Source organism: Loxodonta africana, unplaced genomic scaffold, assembly GCF_030014295.1.
Source record: "Loxodonta africana isolate mLoxAfr1 unplaced genomic scaffold, mLoxAfr1.hap2 scaffold_475, whole genome shotgun sequence".
Lineage (NCBI taxonomy): Eukaryota > Metazoa > Chordata > Mammalia > Proboscidea > Elephantidae > Loxodonta > Loxodonta africana.
Window position 1 is genome coordinate 29141 of NW_026975191.1, and position 20539 is coordinate 49679.

The window sequence follows — 20539 nt, forward strand, 5'->3', positions numbered from 1 at the left end:
TGAAAAATCATATTCCAGCACTTTCTTGCATGGTTGTTAGGAAGAATAAATGAGACTTAAATGTTTCAATGTGTCTGTGATACCTGAAAATAACTCTAAAATAGTGTGTGTTTAGTACTATTTGTCTGTCTGTCTATCTATATATCTATCATCTGTGTATCATCATCATCATCTATCTTTATTTGGTTGTTGACAGTAATTACTTGGAATGATTTTTTGGTTGTTGTTAATTGTTTTGATCCTTAAGATATTTATAAGTAAATTCTTCTGGACTGTGACTTAAGTTCTTTGTCACCATTTTCATGATGAAATAGGTATATAAAAAAAACCCAGTGCTGTCGAGTCGATTCCGACTCATAGCGACCCTATAGGACAGAGTAGAACTGTCCATACAGAAAGGTGTATATAAATTTTTGTATGAGAGGCTGACTTGATTTGTAAACTTTCACTTTAAAGCACAATTAAGAAAAAAGTGCCATTCTTTAGATTACTTTCTTTGTTGGTCTACTTAAAATACTTTCTCCTCCAACTGGGCATTTGTATTATAAAGGACACATTCTAAGTTTTTTGTAACAAATCAGATATACATATATTTTTTTCTCATGGAGAAATCTAGGATATATGAGGAAACCTGAACAAATAGTGAAATATTGGTGTCAAAAAAAAACGCTTGTAAAATATGTATCCTCTACTTTTTATGAAAAATAAAAGTTTAAAAAATCACAATAGCGTAGGAGAAAAAGAAAATATACTGTGACTATATATGTAAATTACTAGAAGTTATCAAAACCTGTCTTTAAATGAAGCAACTTCCATTAGACATTGGAATGCCTATGTACCAGGAGATATTACAGATAAATGTCAGTATAATCTTAAATAAAAGTATCTGAATATGCCACAAATGTTTTAAGAAATATAAGAATAGCCCTACAGTTTAAAATAATGGAATTGCTGGTTTAAAACTTTGTGATCACTGCTTCCTAGGTATGTATATGTGTCCGTCCGTCCTTCCGTCCGTCCTTCCGTCCTTCCATCATCTATCTATTTGTCTGTCTGTCTGTCTACCTGTCTGTCTGTCTATCATCTATCTATCTATCTATCTACCTATCTATCTATCATCTATCTGTCTGTCTGTCTATCTGTCTGTCTATCATCTATCTAATCTACTTACCTACCTACCTACCTGTCTGTCTGTCTATCTATCTTTCTATCTATTTGTCTGGCATACATCTATTCCTGAACACTATGAGCAGAGCAGTCTCTGAGTAAACTATTAGTGAATAAATGCAGCCATTAAATTCTGTAGGATTAAACTACAAAAGTCAATACATGAAGTCCACATTTAACCATAAAAAACTTACCAAGAATAATGGTAAGCAGATAGAATAGAATCAAAATTCTAAATATTTTTCTGTGGCTTTGTAATTGATTAAAAATGGGGCCTTGAAAATAGCACTAAAATATTCTAGACATTATTAAAACGTGACACTGCATAAAAAATTCTACCTTTTACCTAAAATGAATCTGCTTTGACACACCATGCGCTTCTTAACATGGCATAGACGGAACAATATATGGCTTTCTCTCAGTCTTTGAGGCTCTCCCTGAGGAGATACCAAGCAACGTGTTAATTATGTCTGAAGCACTTGAAAGCTTAACAAAATGTCTAGGGTGCCTGTTAATTTTCTAAACAATTTGTATTCACCAGGGAGTAAGTTTCTTTTAGATACATTTATTCTCAGTTAACTTTTAATTTCTCCCACCAAGGGATCTGGATTAAAATGTTTTACCTTTAGGACAGACCTCTCAATATTCATCCACTTCCGTAAAGTTTTCAAATGGAATAAAATCAGTACAGTTCATATATATGGTATATACCATTTCTTTGTGTGTTTTCTATATTTTCGCTATTTTTGGACCTCTGAGGACAGTTATTAGTCAACACAACTCCTCCTTTTAGTTCAAATTTTTTGTTTAAGGCTTCTCTCTTATTTTATTTTATCAGATTAAGATACCCTATTTTATTGGCATTGCTCAAAATCGGAAGAAACAGCTGCAAAAACCATTAATAATTAGAACATGAAAGTATGAATCTCACACATTGGAAATAATAAAAAATATGAAATGGATGCATAAATATGGATACTCTAGGTATTACTGAGCAGAAAACGACTGGTATTTTTCATTTTGAATTGGCATTCATATGGTCTAATATGGTGGGAATGGCAAATTGAAGTGGAATGGTGTCACACTCATTGACAAAAAGAACATTCCAAGACGTATCATGAAGTAAATGCTGTCAGTAATAGGATAATATCCAGAGAAGACCAGACAATACTACTATAATTCAAATTTACCCACCGAGCGGTGAGGCAAAGATGAGGAAACTGAAGATTTTACCAACTTATGAAAGCTGGAATTCTTCAAAATTTCAGTCAAGATGCACTGGTCATTAAGGGTGAACAAAATGTGAAAGTTGGAAACAAAGAAGAAGGATTGTTCGTTGCAAAATATGGCCTTGGTGATAGAAAGGACTCCAAAGATCACATGTTGGAATATTGCAAGACCAATGAATTCTTCATTACAAAAAACTTTTTTTCAACAACATAAATGGAGACTATATTTTATACATGTGGACCGCACCAGATGGAATACACAGGTGTCAAATTGACTACATCTGCTGAAAGAGATGATGGAGAAGCTCAATATCATCAGTCAGAACAAAGCTAGGGCCCAACAACAGAACAGACCATCCATTGCTCATACTCAAGTACAAGTTGAAGCTGAAGAAAATTAGAGCAAGTTCATGAGACCCGAAATATGACCTTGAGTTCATCCGACATGAATTTTGAGATCATCTCAAGAGTAGATTTGACTCATTGAACACTAATGACAAAAGATTAGACAAGTTTGGAATGACATCAAATATCATAGATGAAGAAAGCAAAAGATCATTAAAAAGGGAGGAAAGAAAGAGAAAATCAAAACAGATGTCAGAAGAGGCCCTGAAACATAAAGTAGCTAAAGCAAATGGAAGAAATAATGAAGTTAAAAACTGAACTGACGATTTCATGGCGGCTCAAAAAGACAAAGTATTGTAATGAAAGGTACAGAGATTTGGAGTTAAAAAGCCAAAAGGGAAGAACCTGCTCCACATTTCTCAAGCTGAAAAAACTGAAGGCATACGAGTGAATAATATGATGTATTACTTATGTCTTAATAAAATGTTTCAAAAATAAAAGTAACCAGAAAAAAAAGCCAATTTATCTGACATTCTAATGTATAGAGCACTTTAAAAGATGCAGAACTCATGCTTACTTGAGTGGATACTAAATGCCTTTATGATTAGAAAAATCACGAAAAGTTAATGACTGTAAAAAATAAAGCCTTGAAAAAAATCCCTAGATTTTCTTTCTATATCAGTTTTTTTAATATAAATTCACAAGTTCCATAGAAGCAATTGGTTGTGATGGTCAAAGAAAAGTTCCATGAAGAGGAGAGTTTTAAAAATGCCAACGTTTTTTATGAGAGAATAAACGCTGGACTTTTATTTTGCCTGCTCTAGTGTTGATTCATTTCTTTTGCTTCAAGTAATAAGCTAATATTTTGAGCCAGTAATTATATAAATAGAGACACATCAGATCTTATACGTTGCTGTTATTTCTTATATTATGTAGTATATAATTGCTGCTATTTAAGTAAGATAATATCATAGTAAATATTTTTATTCTTCTCATCAAAGAGATGATACAGGTTTGTTATTATTTTTAGTTGCCATTGTATATAGGTAAGACAGGCTATAAATATAAGATGATTTCTCCTTGAATATGACACTGTGGAAACTGGGAGAAACACCACATTATTGTGAAGGGCGTGCTCCTAACAGTTCTAGGGATGTGTCATTCACATAAGCTGGAAATTAGAATATCATTCTTTTTTATAACTTGAATTCCAAGACTTTCCTATGCCCTGGCATTTCTGCCCACCTCTCCACTGATTTATTCTTTGTCCAGGAAATCCATCAATATATGTAGCACCGATTTGTCAATTCCTTCACTCCACTCTCTTTGGTGGTAACTTTCTCCTACAGAGAAATTATATGCAGGTACTATTTGACACTTAGGAGGAGGGCCAGTCCTCAGAGAAGGACATCATGGTTGGTATAGTAGAGGGTCAGCAAAAATAGGAAGACCCTCAATGAGATGGATTGATACAGTGTCTGCAACAATGGGCTCAAACACAGCAAATATTGTGAGGATGGTTCAGGACCAGACATTCTTTCATTCTGTAGTTCGTGGAATTCCTGTGATCACAACCAACTCCTTGGCACCTAACAGCTACGACAACTATCAACATTATTGGGAGTCTTTAAACATTTTAATGAATCACACATTATTTCTTATTCTCACTGTAATAATATTTAACTTGTATATCAAAAAAAAGCTCCTCAGTATTTTCTCATCATTGTCTCTATTTCTGTCTTTCCTATTTTCAGGAGCTTCTTCACTGAAAAACTATAAGTGGATTAGACAAATTTCTTTTCTTTGGGTTGATGTATATCACTGCGTTGCCTGTTGTTCCTTTTGGTATGTGTGATACTGTGGTGGGAAGCACTTGGATGTTTACATTAACCATGGCAATACCCAATATATTGCACATTTTCAGCAGGTTTCTTCACATCTTAGTCTATATGAATGGCACAGCCTACGATTCCATGATGCCCAACCTTTGTGATTGCATGTCCCTCTTCCTCTGCCCCTTGTGTCATCTAGAAATGTTTTCCCAGGTATTTAATGAAACACTCAATAAGTAAATGGATCACTCAAACATTAGCTCAAGGAAGAAGTTTTAATTTATTAAAACAAATTAAAAGTCCAGTAGTGGGGCCTGAAGGCTCTCATTGGTTCAGTAGCTCAGCAAAATCAAAGCCAATAAATATATTTGCCAATCTCTTGCCCTAAAATTAAATTTGCTAAGAACTGAAGCTCAAACGGTAACACAATCCAGAAAGTAGAAGATGGTAGGGAAAAAATCTCCTCAGAGACCTCTCTTTTTAAGGAAGTAACATCAATCTTGACAAGCCCCTGGCCAACTTCTACACATCATTAGTGATAATGATTTAGCTATTTTTTAAAAAATTCTACTTCTACCTTTATTTTTAAAGGTGGCGGAACTTTTCAAGGCAGAAATTCACAAATCATTTCTTAAATGGGAACTTCCTTGTTATTATTTTTAGCATCTTCCTTACTAAACCAAAAGACCAGATTCTTCCTGCCCAGTCAATTCTGACTCATAGAGACCATATAGGACAGACTAGAACTGCCCCTTAGAATTTCAAAAGAGCACCTGGTGGATTTGAAATGTCCACCTTTTCATTAGTAGCCGAGCTCTAACCACTGTGTAACCATTGCTCCTGTTCCAGACTTAATGATAATTCCTAATATCCCCCCACAGCACATTTATTACAAACCTGCCCATGTTCTGTAACCACTTTGTGATGGTTTTCCATTATTTAGTTTGAGCAAGTCCTGCATCCAAAATGAACTGATTAGCTTGTTGTTTCAATTCATTTATTCATTGTCTTTATTGAATTTATTTTCTCTCCCAGAAATTATCCTAGGTATTCACTACTTTATGAACCCCACTGCTATTTCTCTTCTTTTAATCTGATACTTTCTGTTATTTCAGGGATGACATTATTAAAGCAGAAAACTGACATTAAGAAGTAATTTAGAGTAGCTGTTATGAGCCTGGAACCTGCAGCTAGACCACGTTTGAAACTTGATTCTAATGCTTAAGACCAATGTGAACTTGGACTATTTATTTATTCCTCATGAGTTCAACTTGGGTAATTTATTTACCCTCTCTGAACCTCCATTTTATTATCTAAAATATGAAAATATTAATAGAACTTACTTTACAGAACTGTTGTGATGATTATAATTAATGAAATTCTGAAGAATGACTATGATATACCTTTTGATAAATATGAGATATTATTACCTGGAAGTGCTCATTTTTGCTGGGTGGAAACCCTAGGTTCTTGTCGGCATGGCTTGAATCAGCTAATAAACCAGTGACTGAGATAAGAGTGTAGAAAGGCACCTTTATTTCGTGGTGCTAAGGAAAGAAATAGTCAGGGTTGCTACTGCCAACGCTGCTCAGTGAGAGGGAATGGAAGGTTACTTTTAAGGGGTTTACACGTAGGAAGTTCATATAAGTTACATCAGTAACATTATTAATCTTACTGCACAGCTGCAATGCTATTTACGTGTAACTTCATGCATCGGGTGTTCAGAATATGGGGGTTAAACTTCACCTAAAACTAAAAAAAAAAAAAAACCTATTGCCTTTGATTCGATTCTGACTCATAGCGACCTTATAGGACAGAGTAGAACTGCTCCATAGAGTTTCCAAGGAGTACCTGGAGAATCTGAACTGCAGACCCTTTAGTTAGCAGCCATAGCACTTAGCCACTATGGTACTAGGGTTTCCAAACTCACCCAGAGACAGGGAAATTACTATGTATGAGGTCTAAAAGCTTATCCTGAATGTCAGCATGATGCCTAAACCATTTCTGCCAATTTCCTCTACTTTGGGGCAGCAGTTAAGGAGACAGGAAGCAGGATTTTAATGTTGAAAAGCCAAAACAATGAAAGACAGGCAGCAAACGTAACACATCATAGTATATTCTGTCCCCCAAGAAATACTCCAAAAATAATTCAACAAACATTTTAAAAAGTTTTTCATATAGATAAGAAAAAATAATCCATGAAACAAAAAAGATAACTATTAAGTAAGAACAACCAGGGGAGAAAGGATTCCAAACATGGGAGCATCTATAGACAGTCTCAAGAAATTTATCATAATTAGTGTATATTCTGATATAGGTAAAAAGGGTTGGTTAAAACGAAGTCAGATGCAAAGCTGAACCTCTGGATTGCTAAATCAATAAGGTATGTTAACAGATTTACATGTGAAAGGAAAGGCATTAATAAGAGTGGAACTACAAGGTCTGGAATGGGGACTTTTGAGCGAATTAATTTAACTGAGTATGTCAAATCATCACACTACACTGAAACTCCTTGCAACCTGGCCCATATCTAATACCCCCCTCAGAAGACTATGAAGGGTAAAACAGAAGGGAAAGGCTTGCACAAACATACACATACACAAACACAAATGCTGACACTGCAAAGTTTATTCTAAATGTTGACAAAAACAAGACAATCATTGTAGCTCCACTTCTGTACCTAGCACTTTTTCCCACTTCCACTCAGCATATCCACTCTCCTCTCCTGATTTCATGGTTCGCAACACATTCTCTTGGAGCCCTGGTGGTGTAGTGGTTAAGAGCTTGGCTGCTAGCCAACAGGTCAGCAGTTCTAATCCACCAGCCATTCCTTGGAAAGTCTATGGGGCAGTTCTACTCTGTCCCGTATGGTTGCTATAAGTCAGAATCCTCTCAGTTCAAAGGGTTTTGTTTTTTAGCACATTCTCCAAAAAAACAAACCCACTGCTGTCGAGTCTATTATGCCAATTGACCTAGATATACCCCAAAACTATGATCTCCATCCCCAGTCCCAGCTAGTCTGTCCCTCAAAGTGTTTGAATGTGTTTAGGAAACTTCTTCGTTTTTGGTTTGATCCAGTTTGCTGACTTCCCCTGTATTGTTTGTTGTCCTTCCCTTCACTGAAGTTGACCCTCGTCTACTATGTAAAAAAAAAAAAAAAAATTGTGATTTTCCCTCCCCCCACACTCCCCACCCTCATAGCCATCAAATAATTTTTTTTCTGTGTTAAAACCTTTTCTTAAGTTCTTATAATAATGATCTCACACACTATCTGTCCTTTTGTGACTGACTTACTTCACTCAGCAGGAAGAGCTAGACCTCTCTGACTTCACCCAGTCCTCTGACAAAAGCAGGCAGAAGGAGGAAACTGCCTTTGGATTTCCCTTTCATGCAGTGAACTCAGAAACTTTGGCTCTTGCGAACACAAGATTTCCTCAACAAAGCTACATTGCAGTAGCCCTGGAAACCAGTAGAACAACTAAATAGTTTTAGCTTTAAGAGATTGTGAAAGCACATTCATGCCAGGGTAAAACAAAGAGCCCATTTTTATCCTAGAAAACCCAAGTGTCTGCGAACAGTAAATGGGTGTAGCTTTCTTTTCTTTTCCAACTAAGAGAATGGAGAGGCAACATCAGCTTGCATGTTTCTCAGTAAGAGAAAGAACTCTCTGACTTCATTCACTCCTCTGATGAAAGCAGGCAGAATGACAGAAACTATCTTTTGGTTTCTCTTTCCTGCAATAAACTCAGAAACTTTGGCTCCTGGAAAAGCAAGTTTTTCTCAGCAAAACTACATTGCTGTATCCCCTCTTCTAACAGTGAAACAACTACATAGTGGTACCATTAAGAGATTGTGACGGCACATTGACCCCCAGGGAAAAGAAAGCGCATATTGGAATCCTAGCAAACCCATGTCCTCCCGAGTTCAATGGGAGTAACATTCCCTTCCTACTAAGTAAGAGAGTGCAGAGTCAACATTAGGTTGCATGTTTCTCAGTAAGAGAAAGAACTCTCGGACTTCATTCAGTCCTCTGATGAAAGCAGACAGAATGAAAGAAACTGTCTTTTGGTTTCTGTTCCCTGCATTCAAATTGGTAACTTAGGCTCCTGGAGATGCAAGATTTCCTCAGTAAAAGTGCATCGTGTTATCCTGGGTATTCGTATAGAAACAACTACACAGTGGCAGCCTTAAAAGACTCTGAAAGTACATTGACCCCCAGGACAAGCAAAGTGCATATTTAAATCCTAGCAAACTCAGGTGTCTGCTTACAGTTCAACAGGTAAAACTTTCCATTCCAACCCAGTAAGAGAGCACAGGGGCAATATCAGTTTGTTAAGTTTCTCAGTAAGAGAAAGAACACTCTGACTTCCTCCAGTCCTCTGACAAAAGCAGGCAGAATGAAACTGTCTTTTGGTTTCTCTTTCCTTCAGTGAAATTGGTACATTGGCTCCTGGAAATGCAAGGTTTCCTCAGTAAAACTACATCGTGTAACCCCTGTTCTTTCATAGAAACAACTACATAATAATAACCTTAAGACATTGGGAAAGCACATTGATGCCCAGGGAAAACAAACTGCATATTGAAATCCTAGCAAACCAGTGTCCACCTGAGTTCAATGGGTTTAACTTTCCATTCCTTTCACAGTAAGAGAGCACAGGTGAAATATCAGCTTGCATGTTTCTCAGTAAGAGAAAGAACTCTCTGACTTCATCCAGTCCTCTGACAAAAGTAGGCAGAATGAAGGAAACTGTCTCTGGTTTCCCTTTCTTGAAACGAACTCGGTAACTTTGTTTCTTCGAAACGTAAGGTTTACTCACAAAAACTGCATTGCCGTAGCACCTGTCCTTGCAGAGGAAGAATTAAATTTTGTTAGCATTAAGAGATTGTGAAAGCACATTGACGCCCAGGGAAAACAAAGAGCATCTTGACATGCTAGAAACCCAAGGGTCTGCTTATACGTCTATGCGTCTATGGTTGTAACTTTCCATTCCTTTTCCAGTAAGAGAGTGCAGAGGCAATATCAGCTTGCATGTTTCTCAGTAAGAGAAAGAACTCTATGACTTCATCTAGTCCTCTGATGAGAGCAGGCAAAATTAGAGAAACCGTCTTAGGTTTCTCTTTCCTGCAGTGAAATGGTAACTTTGACTCATGGAAACGCAAGGTTTCCTCAGCAAAACTACGTTGCGGTAACCTCTGTTCTTGCATAGAAAGAAGTACAAAGTGGTAACCTTAAGAGATTGTGAAAGCATATTGATGCCCAGGGAAAACGAAGTGCATATTGAAATACTAGCAAACCAATGTCCGCCTGAGTTCAATGGGTGGAGCATTCTATTCCTTTCCAAGTAAGAGAGCACAGAGGCAACATCAGCTTCCATGTTCCTCAGAAGGGAAAGAACTCTCAGACTTCATCCAGCCCTCTGACGAAAGCAGGCAGGATGAAAGAAATTGTCTTTTGGTTTCTCTTTCCTGCATTGAAATGGGTAACTTTGGCTCCTGGAAATGCAAGGTTTCCTCAGCAAAACTAAATCACGTTACCAAGGTATTTGCATAGAAACAACTACATAGTGGTAGCATTAAGAGACCCTGAAAGTATATTGACCCCCAGTGAAAGCAAAGTGCATATTGAAATCCTAGCAAACCCAGGTGTCTGCTTGCAGTTCGGCGCGTGTAATTTTCCATTCCAACCAAGTAAGACAGCGCAGAGACAACCTCAGTTTGTATGTTTCTCGGTAAGAGAAAGCACTCTCTGACTTCACCCAGTCCTCTGCAGAAAGCAGTCAGAATGAAAGAAACTATCTTTCGGTTTCTGTTTCCTGCAATGATATCTTTAACTTCAGCTCCTGGAAACACAAGGCTTCCTCAGCAAAACTACATCGTGTTAGCCCTGATTTTTGCATAGAAAAAACTACATAGTGGTAGCTTTAAGAGATTGTGAAAGCACATTGACACCCAGGAAAAATAAAGTGCATATTTAAATACTAGCAAACCCAACTGTGTGCCCGCAACTCAATCGGTGTAACTTTCCATTCCTCTCCAAGTAAGACAGCACAGAGGCAACATCAGCTTGCATGTTTCTCAATAAGAGAAAGAAGTCTCTGACTTCATCCATTCCTCTGAGGAAAGCAGGCTGAATGAGATAAACTGTCTTTAGGTTTCTCTTTCCCGCAGTGAAAGCGGTAACTTTGACTCCTGGAAACACAAGGTTTCCTCAGCAAAACTACATCGCAGTAACCTCTGTTCTTACATAGAAACAACTACTAAGTGGTAACGTTAAGAGATTCTGAAATCACACTGACGCCCATGGAAAACAAAGGGCATACTGAAATCCTAGCAAACCCAAGTGTATGCTTATACTTCACTGGATGTAACTTTCCATTTCTTTCCAAGTAACAGAGCACAGAGGAAACATCAACTTGCATGTTTTTCAGTAAGAGAAAGAACTCTTGGACTTTATCTTGTCCACTGATGATAGTAGACTGGATGAAACTGCCTTAAGTTTTCTCTTTCCTGCTGTGAAATCGGAAACTTTGGCCCCTGGAAATGCAAGGTTTCCTCAGCAAAACTGCATCACTTTATCCTCTGTTCTTGCACAGAAATTATTATGAAGTGGTAATGTTAAGACATTGTGAAAGCACAATGAAGGCCAGGGCAAACAAAGAGCATATTGAAATCCTAGCAAACCCAAGTGAATGCTAATAGCACAATGGGTGTAATTTTCCATTCCTTTCCAAGTAAGAGAGGGCAGAGGCCACATCAGCTTGCATATTTCTCAGTAAGAGAAAGAAGTCTCTGACTTCACCCAGTCCTCTGAAGAAAGCAGGCAGAGTGAAAGAAAATGTCTTCGGGTTTCTCTTTCCTGCAGTGACATCAGGAACTTTGACTCCTGGAAACGCAAGGTTTCCTCAGCAAAACTACATCACGGTAACCTCTGTTCTTGCATAGAAACAAGTATGAAGTGGTAACCTTAAGAGATTGTGAAAGGACATTTGATGCCCAGGGAAAACAAACAACATATTGTAATCATTGCAAACCCAAGTATATGCTTATACGTCAATGGATGTAACTTTCCAGTCTTTTCAAAGTAAGAGAGCACAGAGGCAACATCAGCTTGCATTTTTCTCAGTAACAGAAAGAACTCTTTGACTTCATCCAGTCCTCTGACGAGAGCAGGGAGAATGAAAGAGACTGTTTTGGTTTCTCTTTCCTTCAGTGACACTGGTACTTCGGCTCCTGGAAACTCAAGGTTTCCTCAGCAAAACTGCATCAAGTAGCCCCTGTTATTGCATGGAAACAACTACGAGGTGGTAATGTTAAGAGATTGTGAAAGCCCACTGATGCCCAGGGAAAAGAAAGCGCATATTGAAATCCTAGCAAACTCATGTCTGCCTGAGTTCAACTGGCTTAACTTCCTATTCCTATTGAGTAAGAGATTGCAGAGGCAACATCAGCTTGCATGTTTCTCAGTAAGAGAAAGAACTCTCTGACTTCATCCAGTCCTCTGATGAAAGCAGGCAGAATGAAAAAAACTGTCTTTTGGTTTCTCTTTACTGCAGTGAAATCGGTAACTTTGGCTACTGGAAACACAAGGCTTCCTCAGCAAGTCCACATTGTGGCAGCCCCTGTCCTTGCAGAGGAACAACTAAGTGGTGTTAGCATTAAGAGATTGTGAAAGCACATTGATGCCTAGGAAAAAAAGAAGTGTATATTGAAATCCCAGCAAACCCTAGTGTCTTCCTGCTGTTCAATGGGTATAACTTTCCATTCCTTTCCAAGTAAGACAGCACAGAGGAAAAATCAGCTTGCATTTTTCTCAGTAAGAGAAATAACCCTCTGACTTCATTCAGTCCTCTGACAAAAGCAGGCAGAATGAGAGAAACTGTGTTTTGATTTCTCTATCCTGCAATGAACTTGGCAACTTTGGTTCTTGGAAAGGTACAGTTTCCTCACAAAAACTGCATTGAGGTAGCACCTCTCCTTGCAGAGGAACAATCACATTGTGTTAGCATTAAGAGATTGTGAAAGCATCTTGACACCCAGGGAAAACAAAGAGCATATTGAAATCCTAATAAACCCAAGTGTCTGCTTACAGTTCAATGGGTGTAACTTTCCATTTCTTTCCAAGTAAGAGACTACAGAGGCAACATCAGCTTGCATGTCTCTCAGTAATAGAAAGAACTCTCTGACTTCATCCAGTCCCGTGATGAAAGTAGGCTGAATGAGAGAAACTGTCTTTTGGTTTTTCTTCACTGCAGTGATACCAGTAACTTTGGCTCCTGGAAATGCAAGGTTTCCTCAGCAAGACTACATCACAGTAGCCCCTGTCCTTGCAGAGGAACAACTATGTAGTGTTAGCATTAAGAGATTGTGAACGCTGTTTGACGTCCACAGTAAACAAAGTGCGTATTGATATAACAGCAAACCCAAGTGTCTGCCCGCAGTTCAAAGGGTGTAATTTTCCATTCCTTTCCAACTAAGACAGCGCAGAGGCAATATCAGCTTGCATGTTTCTCAGTAAGTGAAAGAACTCTCTGACTTCATCCATTCCTCTGAAGAAATCAGGCAGAATAGGAGAAACTGTCTTTTGGTTTCTATTTCCTGAAGTGAACTTGGTAACTTTGGCTCCTGGAAATGCAAGATTTTTTTCACCAAAATTACTTCGTGGTAGCCCCTGTTCATGAAAAGAAACAACTACACAGTAGCCTGAAGAGATTGTGAAAGCACATTGTTGACCAAGCAAAACAAAGTGCATATCGAAATCCTAGCAAACTGAAGTGCTTCCTTATAGTTTAATGGGTTTAACTTTCCACTCCTTTCCAAGTCAGAGAGCACAGAGGCAACATCACCTTGCATGTTTCTCAGTAAGAGAAAGAACTCTTGGACTTCATCTAGTCCTCTGAGTAAAGCAGGCAGAATGAAAGAAACTGTCTTTTGGTTTCTGTTTCTGCAGCGAAATCCATAACTTTGGCTCCTGGAAATGCAAGGTTTCCTTAGCAAAAGTACACTGTGTTATCCTGGGTATTCGTAGAGAAACAACTACGTTGTGGTAGCTTTAAGAGATTGTGAAAGTACTTTGACACCCATGGAAAACAAAATGAGTATTGATATAATAGCAAACCCAAGTGTCTGCCTGCAGTTCAAAGTGTGTAATATTCCTTTCCTTTCCATGTAAGAGAGTGCAGAGGCAACATCAGCTTTCTTGTTTCTCAGGAAGTGAAAGAACTCTCCGGCTTCAATCACTCCTCTGACAAAAGCAGGCAGAATGAGGGAAACTGTCTTTTGGTTTCTCTTTCCTGCAGTGAACTCAGTAACTTTGGATCCTGGAAAAGCAAGATTTTTTCATGAAAAATACATCGTGGTAGCCCCTGTTCATGAACAGAAACAACTACTTAGTGGTAGCCTTATGAGATTGTGAAAGCACATTGATGACCAGGCAAAACAAAGCACATATTGAAATCCTAACAAACCAAAGTGTCCGATTATAGTTCAATGGGTGTAGCTTTCCATTCCGTTCCAAGTAAATAGTGCAGAGGCAACATCAACTTACATGTTTCTCAGTAAGAGAAAGAACTCTCTGACTTCATCCAGTCCTCTGATAAACCAAAACCAAAACCAAACCCAGTGGCATCGAGTCCATTCCGACTCATAGCGACCCTATAGACAGAGTAGAACTGCCCCATAGAGTTTCCAAGAAGCGCCTGGTGGATTTGAACTGCCGACCCTTTGATTAGCAGCTGTAGCACTTAACCACTATGCCACCAGGGTTTCCCCCCTGATGAAAGCAGTCAGAATAAGAGAAACTGTCTTTTGGTTTCTCTTTTCTGCAGTGAAAGCAGTAAGTTTGGCTCCTGGAAACTCAAGGTTTCCTCAGTAAAACTACATAGCAGTAGCCACTGTTCTTACAGAGAAACAACAATGAAGTGGTAGTGTTAAGCGGTTGTGAAAACACACTGATGCCCAGGGAAAACAAAGTGCATATTAAATCCTAGCAAACCCAAGTTTCTGTCTCCAGTTCAATTAGTTTAAGTTTCCATTCTTTTCCAAGTAAGAGAGGGCAGGAGCAACATCAGCTTGTATGTTTTTCATTAAGAGGAAGATCTCTGTGACTTCATCCAGACCTCTGGCGAAAGCATTTAGAATGAAAGAAACTGACTTTAGGTTTGTCTTTCATTTAGTGAACTTGGTAAGTCTGGCTTGTGAGCACAAGGTTTCCTCAGCAAAACTACATTGTGGTAGCCCTGTAGCTTGAAGAGGTACAACTATGTAAAGTCAGCATTAAGAGATTGTGTAAGCACATTCAGGCCCAGGTCAAACAAAGTGCGTTTTGAAATCCTAGAGAACCCATGTGTGTGCCTGCAGTTCAATGGGTGTAACTTCCCATATCCATCTAAGAGAATGCAGAGGCAACATCAGCTTTCATGCTTTTCAGTAAGAGAAAGAACTCTCAGACTTCATCCAATCCCCTGACGAAAGCAGGCAGAATGAAAGAAACTGTCTTTGGGTTTCTTTTTCATGCAGTGAACCCAGGAAGTTTGGCTTTTGCGAGCACGAGGTTTACTCTGCTAAACTACATATAGGTAGCCCCTGTAACTTACAGAGGAACATCTAGGTAGTGCTAACTTTAAGATATTGTGAAATAATATTTAGTCTCGGGTAAAACAAAGTTCATACTGAAAGCCAGAGAACTCATGTGTCTGCCCACAGTTCAATGGGTGTAACTTTCTGTTCTGTTCCAACTAAGAGACATAGGTGCAGACCTTTGGGTTTTATAAGATTTCATTATGAACTGTGTTTTACCTGGACATGAATGTGCTTTAACAATGTCTTAACAATGATAAGATTATGTAGTTTTTCCTCTGAAAGTATATGGGCTACCTCCATGTAGTTTTGCTCAGTGAATCTTCGATTGGCAAGTGCCAAAGTTTCTGAATTCGGTGTGCGAAAGAGAAACGAAAATGCAGTTTTTCTCTTCCCACTTGATTAAGTCATATGGCTTGGTGAAGTCAGATGATTTTCTCTCATATAGAAAAAATGCAAGCTAATGTTGCTCCGCAGTCTCTTAGTTGGAAAAGAAAGTAACATTACACCCATTGAAATAGGTGTAGACCCTTGGGTTTCATAAGATTTCAATACGGAGTTTGTTATCCCTGTGCGTGAGTGTGCTTTAACAATCTCTTACTGATAACACTATGTAGTTTTTCCTCTGCAAGTATATGGGCTACCGCGATGTAGTTTTGCGAGTAAACATTGTGTTTGGAGAGGCAAAGTTACCAAATTCATTGCCTGAATGAGAAACGAAAATATACTTTCTCTGATCCACTTGATTAAGTCAGGAGGTTTGATCACATCAGAGGGTTTTCTCTCATATTGAAAAACATGCAAGGTAATGTTGCTTCTGGATTCTCTTGGTTGGAAAAGAATGTTAGGTCACACCCATTGAAATTCGTGTAGACATTTGGGTTTTATAGGATTTCAATATGCACTTTGTTTTATCCCGTCGTGAATGTGCATTATCAATTTCTTAAAGAGAACACCATGCAGATTGTTCTGTGCAATTATTCGGGCTACAGTGAGGTAGAGTTTGTGTTTGCAAGAGTCAAAGTTACCAAATTCATTCCATGAAAGAGAAACCAAAAGAGAGTTTCTCTCATTCTGCCTGATTTAGTCAGAGGATTTGATGAAGTCAGAAGGTTTTTCTCTTCCTGAAAACCTGCCAGCTAGTGTTGCCTCTGTATTCTCTTAGTTGGGGAGGAATGGTAGGTTACACCCATTGGAAAATGTGCATACACTTCGGTTTTAAAGGATTTCAATATGTACTTTTTTTAAAACTGTGCATGAATGTGCCTTAACGTTCTCTTAATGAAAACGCGATGTAGTTATCCCTCTGCAAGTACAGGGCCTACCATGGTGTAGTTTTTCTAAGTAAACCTTGTGTTTGCAAGAGCCAAAGTGACTGAATTCACTGCGCAAAAAAGAAATGAAAATGCAGTTTCTGTCATCTGACTTGATTAAGTCAGGAGGTTTGATTACGTCACAGGGTTTTCTCTCATATTGAAAAACATTCAAAATAATGTTGCTCTGCAGTCTCTTAGTTGGAAAAGAATGTAAAGTTACACCCATTAAAATAGGTGCAGACCCTTGGGTTTTATGATTTCAATATGCAGTTTGTTTTACCTGGGCGTGAATGTGTTTTAACAATCTCTTAACAAGGATAAGACTATGTAGTTTTTCCTCTGAAGTATATGGGCTACCATGATGTAGTTTTGCTGAGTGAACCTTGTATTTGCAAGAGTCAAAGTTACCGAATTCATTGCATAAAAGAGAAACCAAAATAGAGTTTCTCTCATTCTTTGTAATTTAGTCAGAGGATTTGATGAAGTCAGAAAGTTTTTCTCTTACTGAAAAACAGGTAAGCTAATATTGCCTCTGAAATCTCTTAGTTGGAAAAGAATGTAAAGTTACTCTAATTCATATACACGCAGACACTTGGGTTTTTAGGATTTCAACATGCACTTTGTTTTACCTGGGCGTGAATGTGCATTATCAATCTCTTAACAATAATACAATATAGTTATTCCTCTGCAAGTACAAAGGCTACAACAATGTAGTTTTGCTGAGGAAACCTTGTGCTTGCAAGACTCAAAGTTACCAAATTCATTGAATGAAAGAGAAACCAAAATAGAGTTTCTCTCATTCTGCCTGATTAAGTCAGAGGATTTGATGAAGTCAGAAGGTATCCTCTCTTACTGAAACACGTGGAAGCTAACGTTGTCTGTGCAGTCTCTTAGTTGGAAAAGAACGTAAAGCTACACCCACTGAAATATGTGGAGACACTTGGCTTTTATAGGATTTCAATATGCACTTTGTTTTCATCTGGGCCTGAAAGTGCACTAAGAATCTCTTAACGATAGTACTATGTAGTTTTCCTCTGCAAGTATTTGTTTTACCACCATGAAGTTTTGCTAACTAAATCTGGTGTTTGCAAGAGGCTAAGTTACCGAATTCATTGAGCAAAAAAGAAAACAAAATACGGTTTCTCTCATTCTGCCTGATTAAGTCAAGAATCCGATGAAATCAAAACATGTTTCTTTCACTGAAAAATATGCACGCTAATGTTACCTCTGCATTTTATTAGTTGGAAAAGAATGTAAAGTTACACCCATTGAAATACGTGCAGACACTTGGGTTTTAATGAATTTCAATAAGGACTTTGTCTTACCCAGTGCGAATGTGCGTTAACAATCTCAACGAGAACACCATGCAGGTTTTTCGGGGCAAGTACACAGGCTATAGCAATGTAGTTTTGCTGACTAAACCCTGTGCTTGCTAGAGACAAAGTTACCAAATTTATTGAGCAAAAGAGAAACAAAAATACAGTTTCATTCCACTTGTTTAAGTCAGCAGGTTTGGTTAAGTCAGAGGGTTTTCTCTCATATTGAAAAATGTGCAAGCTAATGTTGCCTCTGCAGTCTGTTAGTTGCAAAAGAATGAAGAGTTGCTCTCATTCCAATACATGCAGACTCTTGGGTTTCATAGGTTTTCATTTTGCACTTCGTTTTACCCCTGCGGGAAGGTGTATTAAGACTCTCTGAACGATAGCACTGTGTGGTATATCCTCTGCAAGTACATGGACTACGGCGATGTAGTTTTGCTGAGTAAAGCTTGTGTTTCCAAGAGCCAAAGTTACTGAATTCATTGCATGAAAGAGAAACCAAAGGACAGTTTGTCTCATTCTGCCTGATTAAGCCAGAGGATTTGATGAAATCAGGTTTTTTTCTGTTACTGAAAAACACGCAAGCTAATGCTGCCTCTGCAGTGTCTTAGTTGGCAAAGAATGTGACGCTACTCCTTTTCAAATCCATGCGGTCCCCTGTTTTCTTGGATTCTACTTAAGTTAGGCGCATTTGATTAGATCAGATTTTTTTTGTTTGTTTTCTTTTATTGAAAAACCTGCAAGCTAATGCTGCATCTGCAGAGTCTTAGCTGAAAAGCATGTAAAGTTACTCCCATTCAAATTGGTGCAGTCCCTTGTTTTCCTGGATTCTACTTGATTAAGTTAGGCATATTTGATTAGATCAGAGGTTCTTTTTCTTATTGAAAAACCTGGAAGCTAATGTTCACTCAATAAAACTACATCGCTATAGCCTCGTACTTGCACAGGAGAGACAGCATTCTGCTCTCAAGATATTTTTAATGCACATTCATGCCCAGGTAAAACAAACTGTACATTCAAAACCTATAAGCCCAAGTCACTGGATGTATTTGAATGGGAGTATCTTTACTTTCTTTTCCAGCTAAGAGACTGCAAAAACAACATTAACTTGCATGTTTTTCGATGAGAGAAAAAAACCCTCTGACTTAATAAAATTGTCTAACTTAATCAAGTAGAATTAGAGAAAACAAGTGCCTGCACGTATTTGAATGGGAGTAACTTTACATTCTTTTCCAAGTAAAAGACTGCAGATGCATCATTAACCTACATGTTTTTCAATAAGAGAAAAAAAACCCTCTGACTTAATCAAGCCCTCTGACTTAATCAAGTAGAATGAGAGAAACTGTATTTTGGTTCCTCTTTCATGCAATGAATCCGTTAACTTTCCCTCTTGCAAACACAAAGGTTACTCAATGGCAATTAACAATAACCACAAACCAGTGAAGTAAAATGATAAGAAATGGTAGTTAAACAAGAACATTTTATTTATATAATTTATATAATCTTAGTTTTTTCATTTATAAATTTAAAATAATGTGACCTTTACTTTGAATTTTTCAGATTCCGATGAACTACATTAATATTGTAGGAAAGAATAGCCATTAAGTTTTTAACAAAAGCAGGTACGTAAGGACACCCATATTCAATTTCTCCTTGAGTTTCTGGATAAAAAGTCTCACTGGCTGTGTACTCAGCTGACTCGACTGGAAGTTCCCTATATTTTGTACACTTCTTTTATGTGCTTCCCCTTTCTCTGAATCTGTGGAGTTTCTCCCCAGCAGCAATACTGAATCTGTAAAAAAAAAAAAAAAAAACTAGAGCATGCTATGATTTCAACCCACCAAAACCATGAAGGAATGTTTGGATGTTGTTGTAAAAAAAAAAAAAAAAACTGAAACCAGTTGCCGTCCAATGGATTCCGACTCCTGGTGACCCCATGTGTTAGAGAGTAGAACCCTTTTCCACAGCATTTTCTCAGCAAAGGGTGAATCTTTATGGAAGCAGATCTCCAGGCCTTTCTTCCCTGGGCTCTCGGGGAGTGGGTGTTCGAAACCCCAAACTTGAGGCTAGTAGTGAAGTGCAAACGGTTTGCATAGGTCTTGCTAAAATACTATATGAGAAGCAAAGATCAAAACACGTGGAAACAGCTTAAAAAATGCACAGTTTTTTGCTCGCTTTTGGAGAAATCTGTCTGACAGGAGCTGCAGCCGAGCTCCTTCTTCTGCAGTCTGGGCAGTGAAAAGGGAGCGTTTTCCTCATTGCCGCCGACTCATTGCGCGTTTGGTTCCAAAGAGGCTCGGGTCCTCTCCCTGCGGCGGTGGGTCCTGCAGGAAGGAAAGCTCCTGCTTTCACCATGGGAGGGCGCCCAGGTCCGTTCGGCCAAGCATCGGCGGGTCCCACGCTGGGGTCCCGGGTGGGTTTGCAAGCGCCCTCTGGTGGCCAGCCACGATTTCGCTGAAATTCAGAGTCAGGTGATTCTAAGCCATGGAAGTCAAAACTGAAGCGAAGTCACCATCTAGCGCCTTAATGGAAATAGTGGAGACAAGAAGACAGGAGCTAAATATTCAAAAGCCCACTGAGAGGACAATCTGGAGGGAGGAAACAGGCGGACAGTGGAGGGGCCCGGAGATGGAGAGGTTGTGCACTCTTTGGCTTGGACTCTGACCTGTGAGCTCCACACACCCACCCCGCCAGGGCCTGATTAGGGTAAATGAAGAGATGTTTAAGGGGTGCCAGGAAACTCGGTGGTCAGGATT

General features: G+C 38.6%; 1 protein-coding gene across 1 annotated transcript in view; it reads right to left on the reverse strand.

Moving 5' to 3' along the window:
* The window catches only part of LOC135229717 (olfactory receptor 8K3-like), a 43155-nt gene extending 23586 nt beyond the window's left edge, over positions 1 to 19569 (reverse strand). Inside the window, exon 1 of the mRNA XM_064279070.1 lies at positions 1 to 19569. This exon is cut by the window's left edge and continues 23586 nt beyond it. The gene's annotated coding sequence lies outside the window, so the exon portion shown is untranslated.
* Positions 19570 to 20539: the final 970 nt, after the last annotated feature.